The following is a 22,852-nucleotide window of genomic DNA, read 5'->3' as shown; positions in this document are numbered from 1 at the left end:
AGGAAAAGAAGAACTTAAATTATCACTATTTGCAGATGATATGATTCTATACCTAGCAGACCCAAAAGGGTCTACAAAGAAGCTATTAGAGCTAATAAATGAATTCAGCAAAGTGGGAGGATATAAGATCAACACGCATAAATCAAAGGCATTCCTGTATTTCAGCGACAAATCCTCTGAAAAGGAAATGAGGACAACTACTCCATTCACAATATCCCCCCAAAAAATAAAATACTTAGGAATCAACCTAACAAAAGAGGTGAAAGATTTATACACTGAAAATTACAGAACCCTAAAGAAAGATATAGAAGAAGACCTGAGAAGATGGAAAAATATACCCTGCTCATGGATAGGCAGAACTAACATCATCAAAATGGCGATATTACCAAAAGTTCTCTATAAGTTCAATGCAATGCCAATCAAAATCCCAACAGCATATCTTGTAGAAATTGATAAAAGAATCATGAAATTCATATGGAATAATAAAAGACCCAGAATAGCAAAAACTATGCTAAGCAGAAAGTGTGAATCAGGCGGTATAGCGATTCCAGACTTCAAATTATACTACAGAGCAATAGTTACAAAAACAGCATGGTACTGGTACCAAAACAGGCGGGTGGACCAAAGGTACAGAATAGAGGACACAGTAACCAATCCACAAAACTACAACTATCTTATATTTGATAAAGGGGCTAAAAGCATGCAATGGAGGAAGGATAGCATCTTCAACAAATGGTGCTGGGAAAACTGGAAATCCATTTGCATCAAAATGAAGCTGAATCCCTATCTCTCGCCATGCACAAAAGTTAACTCAAAATGGATCAAGGAGCTTGATATTAAATCAGAGACACGGTATCTGATAGAAGAAAAAGTTGGTTATGATCTACATGCTGTGGGATCGGGCTCCAAATTCCTCAATAGGACACCCATAGCGCAAGAGTTAACAACTAGAATCAACAAATGGGACTTACTCAAACTAAAAAGTTTTTTCTCAGCAAAAGATACAATAAGAGAGATAAACAGGGAGCCTACATCCTGGGAACAAATCTTTACTCCACACACTTCAGATAGAGCCCTAATAACCAGAATATACAAAGAACTCAAAAAATTAGACAATAATATAACAAATAACCCAATCAATAAATGGGCCAAGGACCTGAACAGACACTTCTCAGAGGAGGACATACAATCAATCAATAAATACATGAAAAAATGCTCACCATCGCTAGCAGTCAGAGAAATGCAAATCAAAACCACCCTAAGATACCATCTCACTCCAGTAAGATTGGCAGCCATTAGGAAGTCAAACAACAATAAGTGCTGGAGAGGATGCGGGGAAAAGGGCACTCTTGTTCATTGCTGGTGGGACTGCAAACTGGTGCAGCCAATTTGGAAAGCAGTATGGAGATTTCTTGGAAAGCTGGGAATGGAACCACCATTTGACCCAGCTATTCCCCTTCTCGGTCTATTCCCTAAAGACCTAAAAATAGCATGCTACAGGGACACTGCTACATCGATGTTCATAGCAGCTCAATTCTCGATAGCAAGACTGTGGAATCAGCCTAGATGCCCTTCAATAGATGAATGGATAAAAAAAAAAATGTGGCATTTATACACTATGGAGTATTACTCTGCATTAAAAAATGACAAAATCATAGAATTTGGAGGGAAATGGATGGCATTAGAGCAGATTATGCTAAGTGAAGCTAGTCAATCTTTAAAAAACAAATACCAAATGACTCCTTTGATATAAGGGGAGTCAACAAGGACAGGGTAGGGACGAAGAGCTTGAGAAGAAGATTTACATTAAACAGGGATGAGAGGTGGGAGGGAAAGGGAGAAGGGGAATCGCATGGAAATGGAAGGCGATCCCCAGGGTTATACAAAATGACATATAAGAGGAAAGGAGGGGTAAGACAAGATAATACAAATGGAAGAAATGATTTACAGTAGAAGGGGTAGAGAGAGAAAAGGGGAGGGGAGGGGGATAATAGAAAATAGGACAGACAGCAGAATACATCAGACACTAGAAATTCAATATGTCAATCAATGGAAGGGTAACTGATGTGATTCAGCAATCTGTATATGGGGTAAAATTGGGAGTTCATAACCCACTTGAACCAAACCGTGTAATATGATGTATTAAGAACTATGTAATATTTTGAAAGACCAATAATAAAAAAATAAAAAATAAATAAAAATAAAAATAAAAAAATAAATTAAACTTCAAAAAAAAAAGAGAAAAGGAGAACATGACTTCATATATGTGAGAAATCCTCACATAGCTAAAAGGCTAAATAATGCACCCTGTTATGTTACTTAATTTTAATTACTACTGGATAATCAGCTGATGAAATGGTTTAAATTTGTTTGCCTACGGTGACTTTTTTCTCAAGACTCAATGATTTGCTCAAAAGCCTCATCCATTATCAACAATGAAGATCAAGTCAGTAAATGAGACTCTGAGAGTTATAGTGAGCCATCTTATGGGATAGGAGTTCGGGCACTATGGGGACCAGAAATACCTAACCTCAGGACCTACCTCTACCTCCTACTATGTTATTTTGGAGAAGATTCACCTATACTAAGCCTCAGGGTTTTTACTCATGAAATGTGAATAATCAGCAATCTCATCTTCCAGTGAGAAACAAATGAGTTAAGACCTCTAAATTTTCTAGAACACTACCTGAAAGCATTTAGTGGGTGCCTAACACCTGTTAGTATCTTTCTCACTGGCCTGACAATGAAAAGTAAATACTTCTTGCTCACTGTAATAAAAACTAGCTTTTCCCATAATTCTCCATACAAAGATAGGAATCACTTTTCTACTCAAGGTGTTTATGTTTTTGAAAACATAAATCCATAGAATCGAGCATCCATTGGCTTCAGGAGCACTGTCAGAATCCCAGTACCTGTGTGTCTCATCTGAATTGGGTTCTCATAGAAGCAGAGCCCGTGCTGTGTCCTCCTGTATTGTTTTGGACATGCAGGAGGGACATCTGTATGGGGATGGACAGGAAACATAGAGATGAGCACATTATTAATCCAACCACTGCAACAGGCCATTGGAGTCAGGTCTACAGGGAAGCTCTGAGCTAAGAGGTAAAACATGCCTCAGAATCATGACAAGTAGGAGCCAAGGCAACCTAAACCTCATGTTCATGAATGATTGCAAAAGTGCTGAACCTTAGAGGATGTGGATGTGCAGGAAAAGTAAGTCCAGCCACCTGAAGGCAGCTCCCTGGGTAGAATGATGGTGTTGGCTCCCCAGAGCCCCTAGCTTGCCCAGAAATGGCCAGTGCAGGGGAGTGCAGGCAGAACACCACACACAGCCACCACAGTGCCACTGTGCATGGCCCTCATCCATTCACGCTTGTGCCAAATTCACTCTATCTGTCTTTCCTCTAGATGGTGTCCAGTTACAATTCTTATAAGGGAAGGGGAAGAGAAGGAAAAAGAACCATTTCGAAAAAGTTTTAATGAAACATCCTAAAACTCCTTCCTCATGGCTGCAATGGATCTCAAAGTCATAGTCCATGTTAATCCTATCACTCTTCCACCTGATCTAGACACCCCTTCACCCATGATCCGCATTTCTGCTGGTGTAGATTGCAGAGCCAGTGAGGAAATCCATACTTTCACACCTAAAGGGGTTGGTATTTTTGGTGCCTGGTTGTCAGGCTGTGTGTGTTGTGTATCACACTTACTACTAAACCAGACATAAAGGCAACTCAGAGACTCTCTTGGGCTCTAGACATCCTCCATCTACCTTATGAGTGGTAACCCTCCCTTCTCATGGTAATCAGAACCCAGCCCCTCTGCTCTTGCTACATTTGCACCATGAAGTAGGTATGGAAGTCAGAGTAATGACCCCAAAAATGTCCTAGGAAATTCAGTCCCCACTTAAAACCTCAATTTTTTCCTATTCGAAATGGCTCTAGACCTGTTGGAATTTTATGGCCAAGTGGCTTTATAGTTTTTAAAATAAGAGAGACTAATCTGGATTACATGCATGGCCATCTCTAGTGGAAGAGAGAGGTGAGAGAGTTAGCTTCAGAGAGAAGCTGCCCAAGAAGAACCTGACCAGGTAATTCTGGCTTTGAAGATGGAAGGCAGAGTCACAAATCAAGGACTGGAGATAGCCTTGAGGAAAAGACAAGGCAACTGACTCTCCTCTGGAGAACACAGACCTCTAAGCACCTCAAATTCAGCCCAGTGAGATCTAGTTCAGACTTCTGATCTTCCAGACTCTGAGATAAATTTGTGTTGCTTGAAGCTAACACTTCTGCAGTAATTTATTACAGTAGCAACAAGAAATTAACACAGCGAATTTCTTTATCCAAAATATAGAATGACAAGACAAAAAAACAATCTATAAACCCTGACATGAAGGTGCTGCTCAGGTCACAACTGGCAGAAAGCACAAATCAATAATCAGAGTACGCATCAGTCCTAGAGAAAACACACCCAGTGAGAAAGTACTGTGTGTCATCAACATACAACATGAGGCTGGCAGGTCCAGGGCATTCATGGTGGCAGTGACTGGATCACAGAGGCCCATGCCATAGGAACCATGCTTGGTGGCAATATGGACCACCATGGCTACTCCATTTATGAGCTTTTTATGAAAGTGCAGAAGTGCCTAAGAACACAGGTTGATGAAACTCCACTGGACAAGACATTCTGTGTTCCTAAGCAGTGGCTGTTTTCTTGGGAATACTGATGTAAGATGCAGTATCTGATTGGAATTAAGCAATTAAGAATTAATTTCAATTATCTGATTGCCTTCATATGTTTCTGGAATTCTAACAAATGGCTAAGCCATTCACCTCAACATAGTATCCCATCCTTACCTCCAACCATCTTTCTTTTCAAATAAGTTGGTGACAAATTGATTGCTTGAATAATGCTCTCCCAAAATTTCACCTCATGCTGTCTTTCAGAGCCATCCCTGAATGGGGGCTTTGGGCAGCTGGAGCCCAGTTTTAAGAACTGGAACAAAATCCATCCATGAATGCAGTCCATAGTCTTTTCAATTTTCTGATTAAAGAAATATGGGTACGAGTTGATGGATAAGCATCACAATCATAGTGGGAGCTGGTATGAACTTTGGTCACCTTATTATTCAGGAATCTGGTACTCTCCAAACTCTCCTGAGACTTGAAACCTAGCCCCAATGTGATGGTACTTGGAGGAGAGTCTTTGAGAGTTTCGATAAAGAACAGAATGTGGGACTCCATTTTGAGGTTGGTGGTCTTTCCCTTTATCAGCTTTTTCACTACTGTGACCAAAAGACCTGACAAGAACAATTGGAGAAGAAAAAGTTCATTTGGGGACTCACAGTTTCAGAGGTCTCAGTCCATAGACAGCCGGCCCCATTCCTCAGGGCTCAAGGCAGAACATCATGGCAGAATAGCATGGCAGAAGAAAGCAGGTCAAGACATGGCCACCAAAAATCAGAGAGAAACAGACTCCACTCCACTAGAGATAAAATCTATACCCCAAAGGTATAGAACTAATGACCCAACTCCTCCTGCCACACTCTATGTTACCACAGTTATCACTCAGTTAATCACTACCAGCCTTAACTGATGGAGTTAAGGCTCTCGTAACCTTTTGGGTGACACCTCACAGTTAAATCAAAACAGTCTCATAAAGGGGAGACAGACAGATTTGGATCTACTGTGCACATGTACCAAGGAAAAGCCATAACAGAGTGCAGCAAGAAGGCAGCCATCTATAAGACTGGAAGAGAGCCCTCATCAGGAACCAAATTTCCTGGTGCCTTGATCTTGGACTTTCGGCTTCCAAGTCTATGAGAAATAAATGAGGTTGTTATGCAGCCTGAGCCGACTAATACAGCAATTGTCTTAGTAATTTTATCCCTGAACCAACTGCAGATAGTCGCACTCAACCTTATACTGAAGGTAGAACCAAACCTGGAAGCCCAACCCCAGGGCCAGCACTCAGGGGCCAAATTCTCAGTGCCAACTGTTTTGGTGGGGTTTTCCCAGAAGCAGGCACAGAAATGAAGGTGGCTACATGGATTTTATCTGGGAGATCCAGGGACACCAGGAGAGAGAGGCCAATCAGGTAGGAAAGGTTGCATGACTGAGATGGTGGGAAGTGGAGGCTTAATCTCACAGGGCAGTTGGGAGATTGTGACATGCATATTGAGAATTCAAGCAAAGAAGGGATGGAAAAGGGTATCGTTGAACAGCTATGCAGACCCTTACAGTCAGGCTGTTACCGAGTTTCACTAATTCAGTGGAACCTAGCTCTGCCATGCACACTGGGCAAACTGGGCCACGCCAGCAAGCCCAGGGTAGCCTCCATCCAAGATGCAGGTGCTGGACACTGAAGCATACCTCCAGGATGCTCAGAGGTAGTCAGAGCACCCACAGGGTGATGTGAAAACACTAATGACACCCTACAACACTGAACACGGATAATTTTATGAATAATATATTAGGGTTTGGTGATGATCTTACGTCTCTGAAGTTGACTACTGTGATTTTTGTGAGTCCAAACAGGGATAGTAGATAAATCTGACAGAAACCTGTCAATAGCTGTGATTGGCAGGAGCTTATGAGAAATAAATGAGGTTGTTTATGCAGCCTGAGCTGACTGTATCTGGAAGGGCCAGATACAAACAAACAAAATGCTTTAAAAAAAGAGAGAGAGAGAGAGAGAGAGAGGGGAAAAAAGAAAAGAAGCTATTCAATACTGCAACACTGGAGCTGTCACAGAAAGTATGTGACTAATGGTCAGATGGTACAAATGGTGAGTCCTCTGAGAGCTCTGATTGGTGAGGTCTGCCTTAGCCATAGTAATATTTGCTAACTATCATGACCAATCCACCAGATGCTGGTTCCTAATCAGAGATGTATTATATTCAACATAGGACCATATGATGTGGCTCTGCTGAGAAAGAAGTTCAGTCAAGAATTAGGCATTTTTAGACTTGCTCCCTCCAACAATACACCCATAGAAGTGAAGAAATTGCATTACCCATTTCTGTGTGAATCGAGAATTACATGTAAGAATTTTTTTTTGTTCAACTTGGCAACTGGAATAAAGTAAAAAAGAAAAAGAAAGCAGAGTCATTTTCTCCTTTAATCAATTTTTTACCAGAATTTTTTTAAAAGATGAATTCCTACATTTCTCAGCAGTGGTAAGCAGAGCAATGGGAGCTACCGTCACTATAGAGACGGGGGTTGTTAACTTGTTCAGACCACACTGATGTCTTTGATCATTATGTTGTCATTAGCTTCGGCGGCTGCCTCTTTGCAGTCTCAAATATATACTTATTCATCTCACTACCATTTGTATTTCTGAAGACTCACTGCACTGAGCATTCTCAATCTTCCCTGTGAATTAGCCTCAGGATTGCCTCCTCCTTCTTTGCACCAATCCAGCCCTCCCTACCCCACCTTCTGTCCAGACAGCCTCCCCACTCCATATTCCAGTCCTCAGTGACTTTAAAAGGAAAAAATAACACAGACTTATGTTAATTGAGGTCGAGCGTGGCATTGGTATTTTATTTCCAAGTCGTGTTTGATCTGTTATCACTAAAAAAAAAAATTATTAATATTTTCTGACATTTTGTCATTGTAACAAGTTTATTGGGTGATAGATATTTGGAGTAAAAATATACATAAACATACATAAGATATTGAGGACAAACTATTCAGACATAAATGACAAAGGAGAACACAGGATACGATATTCTAAGGGCTAAGTGATCTGTATACACCATCAATTCCTAGGGGGTTTTAAGAAAAGAGATAGGAGATGCTGTGGGTCCCTTCCATTATAGACAAAGGACCCTGGCCACACAGTACAGTCGGCACAAATATGCCTTTGTGTGTGAGTACTTGTAGGGGAGATGGAGAAACTATGTCAAAATCACGATGGGAATTATGATTATAAATGAAGCAGGAAGCCATTGTTGAGTTTTCAGCACAGCAATGATCTTAGGATTTTACAGATCACCCCAAATATGCCTCTCTCTGCCCAGCTTCCAAGAGACAACTAAGCCCTAGTATTCTAAGGCATCCTTGTAGCTAACTAATTTTTTTTCTTTTTACAACAGAAATGTACCAGTTATTGACCATGTTTGAGATAGTTGAAAATTTGTCATCCCTTGTTTTTCTGTTTATAGTTCAGATGAAGAGGTGGGGACAGGGCATTGGGTATTATTCTCCCTATGGAGGGTTGAGCATAGGAACAATGAGAAAGTAAAGAGACAAAGAGAGCAAGGGAATAATGATCCGAACTGCCCTTGAAATTTAAGATGAGGAGGGAAAGGAAACATTGAAGTAGTGAAGAACATTGAAAGGAAAGAAATTAAAAATGCCGTGGGTTTGCCAGGCGTGGTGGCACACACCTGTAATCCCAGCGCTTGGGAGGCTGAGACAGGAGGATCACGAGTTCAAAGCCAGCTGCAGCATAAAGCCAGGAGCTAAACAACCCAGTGAGACCTTGACTCTAAATAAAATACAAAAAAATAGGGCTGGGCATGTGGCTCGGTGTCGAGTGTCCCTGAGTTCAATCCCGGTACCCCCCATCCCTGCACCAAGATGCCATGGATTTGAGAGGTTGAAGGTTCTGGGTGAGTGGTTGGAGGTGCTGGCCACTCGGTGCAAAGAGCTGCAGAGACAGGAGCTGATTGTGACAAGATGGGAGGGCTTTGTGGCAGTGAGGGAGGTCCTATGTGGCAGAAGAATAGAGGAGACAGTGGGAAGAACTTGAGGAATGAAGCACCGACATGGTTTTAAGATCTCATGAGTGTATATTGAAACTAGAAGATTTAAATCACAAGTGCATTTAGAATGGTTTTGAAATGTGCTACCCTAAGCCGGTTTCAAAGTTTTTGAGAATACTTCAAAACTCCAAAGGGGCAATTTAGTGTGAAGATATGAGAGTCCACACTGGATGCTTTAAGAAGAGAGAGGGACAACGATACTCAAGCCTCAGCTGAGAAACAAGAAGACAATGACTCTTCCTGTTACTCGTGGGAGAAAAATGACCTCCACTCTGGAAGACTCTAGATAAAGATTGTCCTCAGCAACCAAGAGCTGGGGTCCACCAGAGCAAGATGAAGACACAACCCGAGGACATTAATGATCGACTGGCGGCTGAAAGATCCCACCCCTCTCCCAGGGTTTGACTATTTCTCTTCTTCCAGACAATGTGAATTGATTTTCTCCATAATAGATTTTCCTGAAGCAAAATCTACAATCCAACAGTCACTGTCACTTAAACAAGTTGTGATTTATTGGTTTTAATCAGGAGCACGCCTGTGACAATACAAACACCATATGAATCAGCCGAAGCAGAATCCCAAGACACTTAGCCCTTCCCGAAAACTGCCTTCTGATCAGTCCTACTTAGTAATTCAAGTAGCAAACCTCCTGAGTCTTACAGGGAAGGAAATCAGCGGTGGCTTGGCTGGTGACATGGCACTCTTACACAGTCACTGGAGTGGCAGTTCTGTATAGATCCTTGGATGGGGTCAGTTTTCTGCAGACCTGAAAAGTGTTACTTGCAGTGCTACCAGAACAATTACACATGGGGCAGTCAGACAATCTATAATTCATGCTTCCTGACAATCAGTGTTCCTCCCCATCCTACGATTTTGTGCACCAAGGGAAACAGGGAAAAGAACACGCGGCTCATTTGAACCCTGTATAAGCACTTACCAACCTTCCTCCAGTGCTCAGAAATTATTCCTACTCCTCTGCCTAAAGGGGAAATTTTTAGAAAGATATAAAACAACATGTTTAAATTATTTTCTTGCTACCTTTGTTTTAAACATGAATCAGAAAACTTTTCTTCATTCTCTGCATGGTGTGCAAGTACTTAAACAGCCAGAGAATTTCCATTTTCTTCTAAGACTGAACTTTCTCTCTTCTTATTTGTCTTCTTCCTTCCCTTTCCATTACTTTTTCACTTTTCTTCTTTCTCCATTTTCTTCTTACTCCATTCTTTTTTAAATGTATTTATTTGTTCTACTTAGGTATATATGATAGCAGAATGCATTTTGATTCTTGAATGATTAGATCCAAAATTTGTTAGGTGAGGACCTAATTGCAAGGAGGAGGCTGCAGATCCCAGGTGCTCATAGTGAGATGCCAGAGCCTGAACTGGGGATGGGTAGGGAGAGCAAAGAAGCAGAACTGGTGAGAGGTGGTCAAGCAGGTGAAGAGGGTATTTATGTAAAAGATGAGTGCCAAGTGTGGAGCATCAGACTCCAAGCTGAGTGAACAGGGCATCTTCCCAGTGGGAGGGTGCATCTCAGAACTGGGTACCAGGTTTGGGGCATCAACCTGAGTAGATTGAAAAGAGTGTCCTGACATAGGGCTATCCCTACAAGGGTTTTGAAGTCTAAGAATTCACAAGGGGTGAGGTGGAGGAACCAGCATCCTATGCAGCCCTATGCAGACAGTAGTTTCTATAGATAGATTCAAACATAAACACGTAAGTACACAGATACATAGATGCATAGATTAGATAGGACAGGCAATAAATAGATGATAAATGGAGGATAGATAGCAGATGATGCATAAGTAGAAATATTGACGCATATGTATCCGTATGTAACAAATATTCTATAGATAGATAGACATACATTCTTATCCATCTCAGTAGCAAATGCCCTGATCTTAGTTTCTAAACAGAATTCTCCATTAAAAGAAACTGTGGCTTATTTGAGAAGTGCCCAATTCCAGAGCAGGGACAGGTAAAGCAGAAGATGAAATGGAAATCTTGTGTGCCAGAAAGTAAGAAGCCCTGGGAAAATGAAGTGACTTGCCAAAGCATTGCAAAGCGAGCTTGACTGGACGTCACTGACCATGTGAGAAAAATTTCCACATCCACATAAACAATGACAATAGTCAGTATCAACTTATTGAATTACATAGAAAATGATATGGACCAATTTATTTATTTATTTATATTTTTTTGGACCAATTTAGAGGTAAATTTAAACACAAATTTGTTTTCACTAATGTAAATTAATAAAATAAAAGCTTGAGAAATATAGTATTTAAACAATTTCACTCTATTGCTATATAACAAATTACCTGAGAACTTAGCAGCTTAACACAGAAATAAACGTTTTTATTGCACTGTTTCTGTGGGTCAAGAATTCAGCAGTCACTTACCTGGATTGTTCTGGGTCTCGTGAGTCTCCCATGCAGTCCTGAGGTTGCCCAAGGGTGCAGTCCCACAAAGACTCAACTGGGACTGAAGGATCTACGTCCAAGTTGGTGCCCTCACATGGCCATTGGCAAAGTCTGCAACACGTAGAACTCTCCATGTGGACGTCTTCAAAAGGCTGCTTGGAAAACCCCACCAGTTAGAACCTGGCTTCCTTGACATGAGAGATCCAATAGAGAACAAGGCAGAAACTGCTATGTTTTTTGTGACCAAGGAAGACACACACTGAACTTTTTGCAATATGCTATTGCTCACACTGGGAGGCCCTGCTTGTTGAAAGAGGAACAACAACAGAGCATCATTTTCAGTGATAAAGAGCACTGGGGACCATCTTGAAAGGTATCCACCATAGTCTCAAAGTAGGTACCTATGGAATGTCACAAAGGGGGAATATAGGGAAAGAGGGCAGGGGAGGAGCCTGAAAGACAACACTCCAATCAGGTAGTCAAAGTAAATCTCATCAGTAACAAGATACATTGAAATCACACGCCACCTGGTAGGTGGCAATGAGCATAACATGGCATCTCTTTTGGGATTGTGCCACCCAGGAGACTCAACACACACCTTCAGCAACATCTGAGGGCTGTTCAACAGGATAACTGCCCTATGTTCTTCAAAACTGAAAATTCATGGAAGTCAAGAAAAAAATGAAGAAATTCTCCACATTTGAAGAAAACAAAGAGACCGGACAAATCAATGTAATAAGAAATTCGAAACTGGGTCCTTTAGCTGTAAAAGACATTCTTAGGACAATGGGCAGAACTCAAATGGGACTTGGGCTTCAGATGTAGGAACATATGTGTTAATCTCTGATTTTGTATAGTAGCATGTAGGAGAAAGGTCCCAATTCATATATTTTTGTGAAATTTTGTATGTATAAAATTTTAGGCCTGTTTTTGAGAGCAACTTCCTATTAGGTAGTTCAAAAAAAAAAACTTTGTGGTTCTGATGTGAAACTTTTGTTGTTGTTTTTTTTTTATATTTTCAATCATAATTTATATTTTTATTATCTTTTATGTATATGTAACAGTTATGGGACAATAATTTTTTTCTAAAAATAAATTCTTTTTTATTTATTTATTCATTTTTTTTTATTGTTGGTCATTCAAAACATTACATAGATCTTAATACATCATATTTCACAATTTGATTCAAGTGGGTTATGAACTCCCAATTATACCCCATATACAGATTGCTGAATCACATCAGTTACCCTTCCATTGATTGACAAATTGCCTTTCTAGTGTCTGATGTATTCTGCTGTCTGTCCTATTCTCTACTATCCCCCCTCCCCTCCCCTCCCCTCCCCTTTTCTCTCTCTACCCCTTCTACTGTAAATCATTTCTTCCATTTGTATTATCTTGTCTTACCCCTCCTTTCCTCTTATATGTCATTTTGTATAACCCTGAGGATCGCCTTCCATTTCCATGCGATTTCCCTTCTCACTCCCTTTCCCTCCCACCTCTCATCCCTGTTTAATGTAAATATTCTTCTCAAGCTCTTCATCCCTACCCTGTCCTTGTTTAGTCCCCTTATATCAAAGGGGTCATTTGGTATTTGTTTTTTAAAGATTGACTAGCTTCACTTAGCATAATCTGCTCTAATGCCATCCATTTCCCTCCAAATTCTATGATTTTGTCATTTTTTAATGCAGAGTAATACTCCATTGTGTATAAATGCCACATTTTTTTTATCCATTCATCTATTGAAGGGCATCTAGGCTGATTCCACAATCTTGCTATCGTGAATTGTGCTGCTATGAACATCGATGTAGCAGTGTCCCTGTAGCATGCTCTTATTAGGTCTTTAGGGAATAGACCGAGAGGGGAATAGCTGGGTCAAATGGTGGTTCCATTCCCAGCTTTCCAAGAAATCTCCATACTGCTTTCCAAATTGGCTGCACCAATTTGCAGTCCCACCAGCAATGAACAAGAGTGCCCTTTTCCCCGCATCCTCTCCAGCACTTATTGTTGTCTGACTTCCTAATGGCTGCCAATCTTACTGGAGTGAGATGGTATCTTAGGGTAGTTTTGATTTGCATTTCTCTGACTGCTAGAGATGGTGAGCATTTTTTCATGTACTTATTGATTGATTGCATGTCCTCCTCTGAGAAGTGTCTGTTCAGGTCCTTGGCCCATTTATTGATTGGGTTATTTATAATCTTATTGTCTAATTTTTTGAGTTCTTTGTATATTCTGGTTATTAGGGCTCTATCTGAAGTGTGTGAAGTAAAGATTTGTTCCCAGGATGTAGGCTCCCTGTTTATCTCTCTTATTGTTTCTTTTGCTGAGAAAAAACTTTTTAGTTTGAGTAAGTCCCATTTGTGGATTCTAGTTGTTAACTCTTGCGCTATGGGTGTCCTATTGAGGAATTTGGGGCCCGATCCCACAGTATGTAGATCATAACCAACTTTTTTTTCTATCAGATGCCGTGTCTCTGATTTAATATCAAGCTCCTTGATCCATTTTGAGTTAACTTTTGTGCATGGCGAGAGATAGGGATTCAGCTTCTTTTTGATGCAAATGGATTTCCAGTTTTCCCAGCACCATTTGTTGAAGATGCTATCCTTCCTCCATTGCATGCTTTTAGTCCCTTTATCAAATATAAGATAGTTGTAGTTTTGTGGATTGGTTACTGTGTCCTCTATTCTGTACCATTGGTCCACCTGCCTGTTTTGGTACCAGTACCATGCTGTTTTTGTAACTATTGCTCTGTAGTATAGTTTGAAGTCTGGAATCGCTATACCGCCTGATTCACACTTCCTGCTTAGCATTGTTTTTGCTATTCTGGGTCTTTTATTATTCCATATGAATTTCATGATTCTTTTATCTATTTCTACAAGAAATGCTGTTGGGATTTTGATTGGCATTGCATTGAACTTATAGAGAACTTTTGGTAATATCGCCATTTTGATGATGTTGGTTCTGCCTATCCATGAGCAGGGTATATTTTTCCATCTTCTAAGGTCTTCTTCTATATCTTTCTTTAGGGTTCTGTAATTTTCATTGTATAAATCTTTCACCTCTTTTGTTAGGTTGATTCCCAAGTATTTTATTTTGGGGGGGGATATTGTGAACGGAGTAGTTTTCCTCATTTCCGTTTCAGAGGATTTGTCGCTGAAATACAGGAATGCCTTTGATTTATGCGTGTTGATCTTATATCCGGCCACTTTGCTGAATTCATTTATTAGCTCTAATAGCTTCTTTGTAGACCCTTTTGGGGGTCTACAAAGAAAAAGATTATTTCAATTTTTTTTTAAAAGAAGCAAAAAGAATTACCCCGTGAAATAATCTGATGAATCACCATTTAGAGCATTCTTCTTTGACAATAAAAAAATTGTTATCTAGCATTTTGCACTAATTTTCCTTGTAATGGTACAATCTAGCTTCATCTTTGCTATGTACCTCTCTTTTTTATTTTTTATTTTTGTTGTTGTTCTTTTTAGATACACATGACAGTACAATACATTTTGACATACATACATGGAGTATAAATTCCCATTTTATGGTTGTATATGATGTATTCATATCTGAACATAGGAAAGTTGTGTCCAATTCATTCTACTATCTTTCCTATTTGAATCGTCTCTCTCTTCCCTTCAATCCTCTTTGTCTAATCCAGTGAACTTCTATTCTTCCTACCCCACATTATTGTGTGTTGGCATCTGCATATCAGAGAGAACATTTGGCATTTGGTTTTGGGGGACTGGCTTATTTCACTTACCATGATATACCAGCAAATGCCATAATTTCATTCTTCTTTATGGCTGAGTAATATTCCATTTGTGTATATATACCACATTTTCTTTATCCATTTATCTGTTGAAGGTCAGCTAGGTTGGTGTCAAAGCTTAACTATTGTGAATTAAGCTGCTATAAAGATTATGTGGCTGCATCACCGTAGTATGCTGATTTTATGTCTTTGGGTATATTCCGAGGAATGGGATAACAGGGTCAAATGGTGGTTCCATTTTAAGTTTCTGAGGAATCTCCATACTGATTTTCAGAGTGGTTACACCAATTTTATGCTCCTTTTCTTGATACTAATGTTTGTTTTTTCTTTCCTCGATTCTTAATTGATCTTGAGAGATCTTACTTTGTGTCTATGTAAAAAATCAACTATTAAAATTCTGTATTAATTTTGATGTCACCTTTAGTCATTCATTTAATTTCTGATGATATAGTTGCCTATTTATTTCTCCTAGCCTTATTTTTTTTGCTTCTTGTAGAAAAAAAATCAACTTATACTTTTAAATTTGCATAATTCTCATATTGTTTCTAGTTTAATAAATACATTTCTAAATGTGAGCTTTATTTGAAATACAACTTCTGCTGAATAAAGTGTTTGAAACATATTATTATACTTTATTTCTACCTATATACAGTTGCAATTGCTGTTTTCTCAATAAACCAGAACTAGTATGTTTTTCCAAAATTTTCCAAATCAGTTTCTTTTTTTTGATAATTGCTAGTTTTATTATAGCTAAGGAATGTTTTCTGCATACAATTCCTACTTTGGAGTATTTATTCTTGTTTTCTGAAGTCTAAGATTTGTTTATGTTCCAAAACTACTTGGAAAGAAAGTGCATTCTCTTAACAGACATTCTCTACTCTTTATTTACATATTTATCTTCTAGACATGTCAGAAAAAGAAAACTGTCTCTTTAGGCCTGTTTTTGAGAGCAACTTCCTATTAGATATCTCAAAAAAACAAAACTTTGTGGTTCTGATGTGAAACTTTTAAATTTAAGAGTTTGGGTCTGGAGTTGTGACTCAGCTGGAGAGTGATTGCTTAGCATGTGTGAGGCACTGGGTTCGGTCCTCAGCACCACATAAAAATAAAGAAATAAAATAAAAGTATTGTGTCCAACTACAAATAAAAAATATATATATATTTTAATTTTTTTTACCTCTAACAGTTCTTGTTGATGTTATCCCATTTAGTGATAAATGTTATTAAATATTCTGTGTGTGTGTGTGTGTGTGTGAGTGTGTGTGTGTGTGTGTGTGTGTGTGTGTGGTGCTGGAAATTGAACCCTGGAGCCTCATGTGTGCTAGACAAGCATCCTACCACAGAGCCACGTTGCCATTGAAGATATTCTTGCCTTGGATACTACCATTTTCAACATGCTTAATTCATGGATTATGTTACCCACATGTGAATAGTACACACTTCCTATTACCTTAATTTCTGTCTTGTTTTCTTTGATCTCTTTGTAATGAAGACCTCACTTCTTGTCTATACTAAATGAACTCCAGAGGTGAATCTGAATCGCACTATGTGCAAGGGCTTTGGAGGAATTTTTTGAAACCTCCAGTGTAATCTTGGCTCCCTGATGTGGGGTCCTGAATCTTCTCAAAGTTCCGGCAATGAGGACTCACTGGTGTGTGCTGAAAGTTGGAGCTCCAGTTGACTTGGAAACCCAACCAGTTTACCAGAAGGGCTAAGCGGGAAACGAAAACCCCTGTATGAGGATCATACATAATTTTTTACTTTCATATTGATTGACACCAGAAATCCATTGGAGTTCTCCCTCTTTCCCTGAACCTCACAGCCTAGATGCCACACTGTGATCCCACCTCATCGCACCTTTGCATAGGTGTGTTTGGTGTGATCAACTGCTAATGGCGACTAGCTCGGGAGCCACAGGCAATCGCCTCATTTTCCAGAGTTCTGTAGTTTCCTTGGCTTTGCTCTTATGTGTGTGCCTTGGGTTGGAAGGTAGCAGGTTGCCCTGAGTAAAATCCATTCTCTAAATCACTAAATGCCTCTGTGAATCTTTTCTCTGCCTTGCAGATAGTCACTGATTTTTTTTTTAATGATCTGTTCTCATTTGTCCTATATTCTCCAGATGTTTTTAAAGCATCTGGTCTGGCTTTTTGAGATCACTTTTATCCATTTGCTAGGGATTTTAGAAATTTTTTTTATGATTTTTAAATCACAATCATTTTTATGAGAAACAAAGAAAATGGACTCAAATTATCATCTTAAAACATAGACCTCTTCTGAGACTCGGCCTGTGTTCCTTTCTCTGAGTCCCAGTGAGTTTGGGATATACAAATATCAGTCTCCTTTCTGATGCGCAAATGTCTCGATCTGCGGGTTCACTGCTCCATGCCAATCCAGAACTCAAGGGATCCTGTTTTACCACCTTACAGTGCAGCTTAAAAATATTGTATTACTTACTGCGTTTGGTGAAATATAGACACTACTACACAAATACCCTTCAGTTGAATCTTTCCCTTTTATAGTTACGTCTTAGCCATTCGGTCCCTGTCCCTACCCAACATTTGCAAGGATCTTCAAATAGGTAGAAAGATACTCTGTGATTTGATTTTCCCCTTATCTCTCCACTCTTTCCCCAGCCCCATAGGACCTTTGAATCTGACCTTCCTACTGTCCTGCAAAGCAACAGAGGAGTCTAATTTCTCAGTAGGAAGGCTGTTTTGGAAAAGAATCTAAAGACCTGCCATCTGAAGTATTGGGCAAAACAGAGTCACATGTCCTCCAGAGCCAGCAGGACGAGAGGTTAATAGCCAAAAAGAAAAAGAAATTCAGCAAAGTTCCCAGAATGAAGGTCCCTCGGAACCAAATAGCCAGAAATAGCCTAGCAGAGCCACATTGTGATGGGAATGGGAAAGTCCAAGCTGTATCAGAGAACAGGAAGTTGACAAAGGCCACACAAGAGAAGGGACCAGGGTTGAAGATTCAAGGTCCTCAGACAACATGAAGAAGATGGCACTGAGCCTCAGCCCCTTTTTTGAAGTCCGTTCCAACCTCTGGTGGCCAGGCCACTGCGCAATGATGTCTGATGTTTTCTGTACTCTGTTAACGAGGTGACTGCTCTCTCACTCATGCCCCTTCATTACAAAATCTGTAAGTCAACTACTTTGTCACTTGTTCAAACAGTAGCCTACACTCCCCAGACGCCCATCCGTACATAGAAGACGGCAGCAAAGCATTTGTTTGATGACTAAATCTTTTATGTCCTATTAAATTCCAGTTTGCATTTTTTAGCAATTCCTCTTTGTAATTCAATGTATTGATCAAAAAAGTGGTTTCTGTCTGTTGAGAGAAATGGAACTACACGTCGGGCTTCTGTTTGTTTCTGTTTCTTAATGTTTTGTACTTTTGCATTATTCATGTACCCAGAGGCTCTGTGTGACGGCCACATTTTTATAAATCCCCCCAAATAAATAAGTAATAGCCTATTTGGAAAAGCTACTTTGGTTTACCTGCGTCTTTGGCTGCTAGTGACTGATAAGTCCCATCTAGCAACTCAAGCCAAGGGACAGCGTTTGCAGTGTCTCCTGTCGTGCTTCAAACGTTACAAATAAAACTCATAGCCACCCTACCAGAGTGTAAGTTTGATGCAAATATCACCAAACAGAATTTCTGTTGAGGTCGCCTTCTTGTCTTCACTGAAAAATCAGTTCACTCATAAATCAATACAACACATAGATACTTGAATGATAAATGACCCTAAGAAAACTCTTTTAAGAAAAACTAAAGACCTTTTTTGTTGTTGTTTAAAAAAAAAAAAAAACTTTTTTTTTTTTTACAAATGTTTTCCCCTTGATACTTGTGGTTAATAGATATCAAAAGGATATTTGGCAAGGGTTGATTCATTTTGGAAAACGGAGGCAAAAAAAAGGAAGATATTTTTCCTGATTGTACTTGTCCTGATTTTTTTACAGGAGAAAGGAAAGAAGAGAAACTCATATTTTCCATTGATGCAATCTGTGTTCATCTAATTGTTTGGGAACTTGTTCAACTCAGACTGAGCCACACCTGAGACAGTCTTGCCTGACAAGCTCCTCTCAGTCATTGCCTGCAAGGCAGTATCTCCCCGTGAAAGACACTGGATGCAGCTCCAATATTATGACATTATGTGACCTGCAGTGCAATAAAACTCATTTAAAATGATTCACATGACATTAAGATATCCCCCTTCTTTGCAATCTATCTGTGTCCTTTAATTACAAGGGCAAGTCTCCATGACAACTTGCTCATCAGGAGGGAGCATGGCTGCACAGCCAGTTCTGCAGTCCTCCTTCACTTGAAGATGTCAGGAAGACTCGGGCTTCTGGATTTTTCTGTGCTCTTCTCTTCCAGGATGCTCACTTTATAAAGCACATTTTGTGCACAAACCCCTCACTCTTCTCTTTTGTGGTGAAACGCATTAAACTTTCCCTTAGTTTCACTTTGGCTTAAGATCAATATTTCGACTAAATTCATATCTTTGATATATAGCATTTCACTAGGAGAGTATAAGAAGCCATATATTATTTTGCTCTTAAGAAAAATGGGAATCTGATCTGGAGATTACCTGCTAAGCGGTTGTGAGGATTTATTTGAATTCCCCTAAGAACCTGTTAGTGTATAATTTGTTGCACAGGATTTATGACCCTCCCAGGAGATTTCATTCACAGCATAAGAACATTTCCCTGACATGTCAAAGACAAGCCACTGTGCTGGGATTTTTGCGTATTCATGATGGGGCTGCCATAGTTATTCTCTTGAAAACTTGGCTGTTCCACAAAGACCTGCCTCAGAGATATGCCAACATGGGACCCCCAGGGTACCTTCCTTGTTGTGGAGCCCATCTCCCCATTCAAATTCTTCAAATGTTAAAATATGATCCAGATTGACCCTAATTTTCTTTGGTCTCTCAAATCTCTATAATTGGTATTCCTTAGAACAAAATGGTCTCTATTTTATTAATTCTGCACTACCTTATATATTTAATTTTACCTAATATTCATCACTTAGAATATATTATTTAACACATATTTCACAAACACAGGCTTTCAGTTAAAAATAAGTAAAGTTGGTGATTGGTGTGGAAACACACTCCTTGGTCTAAAGTAGGGTCAAATTTCATTAATTCAAAGAAGAGTTTTATAACACATAATTGTGAGGATAAGAGCTAAGCTAAAACAGACCTTTTTAACCCACCATTAGATGAAAAAAAAAAGCAAGTGTCCTAACTTGATTAACAACATATATAATGTCTAGTCCTAAAGTTCAATTGCATTCCAGCCATTTGAAAGCACACAAATAGTGATGAATAAAAAACACTAACCTTGATTATCAAAAGCTGTATTTACACATCAGAGTTTATCATGTTGTGTAAAGTCTAAGACTTTACACTGTTTACTCCAACAATTTGACCAAATCTGTTGACCAATGTTATAACTGAATTTTTTTCAGTTATAACACTTGAGCATTTCCAACATCTAGTTTAGAAAAAATTGCAATTCACCCCCAGCCTTTAAGTACATTAAATTTAAGTATCGTTTGAAAACATGTCTTAAAAATAAATAAATCCTTTAACCTACATTAGAGCCTTCAGATTTTTTTTCCTTAGACACATACTTGGAAATCACAGATCTTCTTCGTCCTCTATTTATGTGTGTATGTGTAATATATCCTTAATGATTTCTAAGTAGACAATGGAAAGTTCTTCTCATTAGCTTCCAGCAATGTTCCCCTTTAGAAGAAGCCTCTGGGTTGTGCACATTCCAGACCTCTTCTCCTGCTGGGAGAGGAACTCATCTAATGGGGTCCTGGGCTGGGTGATGAAGCTTGTTCAGCTACAGTAAGCTCCTGGATGAGGCCCCAGGGTTTCTCACCTGCCTGCCACGCAGAACAAGTTTATGGATCTGTGTCCAGCCAGGTCACTACTGTCTTGGTGTCAACTCTGCTCCTACAGGGATATGGAAAGGAGCAGGGGCAGGTCAAAACTGAGATGACGTTGTACACACAGATCTAAGCCAACTTCCCCAATCCACCTTTTACAGCAATAAACCTGCCTGGTTTATTGTTCCCCTCTGTCAGCTGTCTACCTGATTTCTACATTTTTTTTTTAGAACTCCAGTAGGAGAAAGTCATTTTATTTATTAGCCCTCAAACTCCAGCATCTTGGAGGATTCCTCAGAAACCTTGAAGAAAATAGAGAGTGGGAAAGGATTTTCGAGAATAAATGAATAAGAGAATTGAAGGTTTTGACTTAATAAGAAAAAAATTCTGAGATGTCCTGAGCTTAACAAGGGCCTGAGGAGTGGAGAGAGGAGAGATTGGGAGGTGGGTCAGTTGACATGTCACATACAGACCAAAAAGAACAAAAGATCATTTTTCATTCTTGGATGTATATTAAAGCTTTAACTCAAACCTCACAGGAACCTTCTAGAAGACACCACATCCTGCTTGCAGCGACTGCCCTCCTATCACAAAGCTTCTCCTGCTTTGACTATCCCTCCCCTCTTATCTGTGGCCAATGTAGGTTCAAGGAAAACATGCCATTGTGGTCCCTAGACAGGACTCTCCTGTTGTAAAGAGTCTCATTCTCTAAAAAGTAGAAACTAGAATGGTTTTCACTCAGATTTCCAGAAACTCTAGGAAGTCTCTTGAGAGTTAAGCTGGAGTCAGCATGAATTCATGGGTGCTTTTCCAGCTTGAATCCAAGCGTGTTGCTCCCTAGAGGGGGCTGCACAGTGCCAACAACAGTGTTCCCGAGAGACGACTCTACTCCCTGGGGAGCTGATCCTTGGCCCAGAAGGGGCTTCAAAAGAAGGTGATGAGAACCCAACTAATCACCCCAGAGTGCATCACTCCTGTTTCCAGAGGCACAGTTCACCTAGTTCACCATTCCCACCCAGAACATCCTCTAAGCTATCCAATCGCTCAGATCCATGAGTGCACTCCTGCAGAAGGCAGGAAGGGCACCCCTCTGCAGTGGGATTCAATGGACTTCACAGAGCTGGGACCACGGTGCTAGGCACAGGAGCGAAAGTAGCCTTCAGAAACCTCATGGTACAAAAGCAACAGTATATAATATATATGTAGTATTGCAATAACACTTGGTTACAGGGGGAAAAAATGTTAGATGTTTATTTCCTCGACTTACCACATCACTTTCTGCTATAGACTAAATATGTCCCCTCAAAATGCACATGTTGAAATCTGAATGACAAGGGTGTTAGTATCAGGAAGCAGACTTTGGGAAGTGACAAGGTCATGAGAGTGGAGCTCACATGGATGGGGATGTGGGCTTTATGAAAGAGATAGAGAACTCCCTCACTCTTTCCAACATGGAAGATACAGCCAGAGGTTGGTGTTCTGGGGTCCAGGAAGCAGGCCCTCAGGAAATACCACATCTGCAGATGTTTTTATCCATCCAGACTTCCCAGATTCCAGAACCATTAGAAGAAAAAAAGGTCTGTTGGTCATTAGCCATTGAGTTTATGGAATTTTTCTAAAGCAGTCCAAATAAACAAAGTCACTTTTCCCATATGAAGTAACATTAAACCAATCCAATGCAGTGATTTTTTTTTTTAATATGGCTTCGTATGCACTGGGGATTAATGTGATCCAAACTCCTGGCTGAAATGCTTTGCTAAGTTACTTCCTTTTGCCCTCAAAAGAAACAGTGCCTCAGGTTTATTATCTCCATTTTCAGTTGGAACTGAGACTGAGAGAGATATAGAAACCTGCCCCATATCAGGCAGAGGATAATAAAGCAATAGTGCAAAACTCAAACCCGGAAATCACTCCAGATTGACTCTGCAAAGGAGGAGGTGTGGCAGTTCCCATGTCCATGAGATTACAAGGTAAGTGGGGAGAAAAG

This window comes from Urocitellus parryii, chromosome 9 (genome assembly GCF_045843805.1).
Source record: "Urocitellus parryii isolate mUroPar1 chromosome 9, mUroPar1.hap1, whole genome shotgun sequence".
Lineage (NCBI taxonomy): Eukaryota > Metazoa > Chordata > Mammalia > Rodentia > Sciuridae > Urocitellus > Urocitellus parryii.
Note: the sequence above shows the minus strand (reverse complement) of the source record.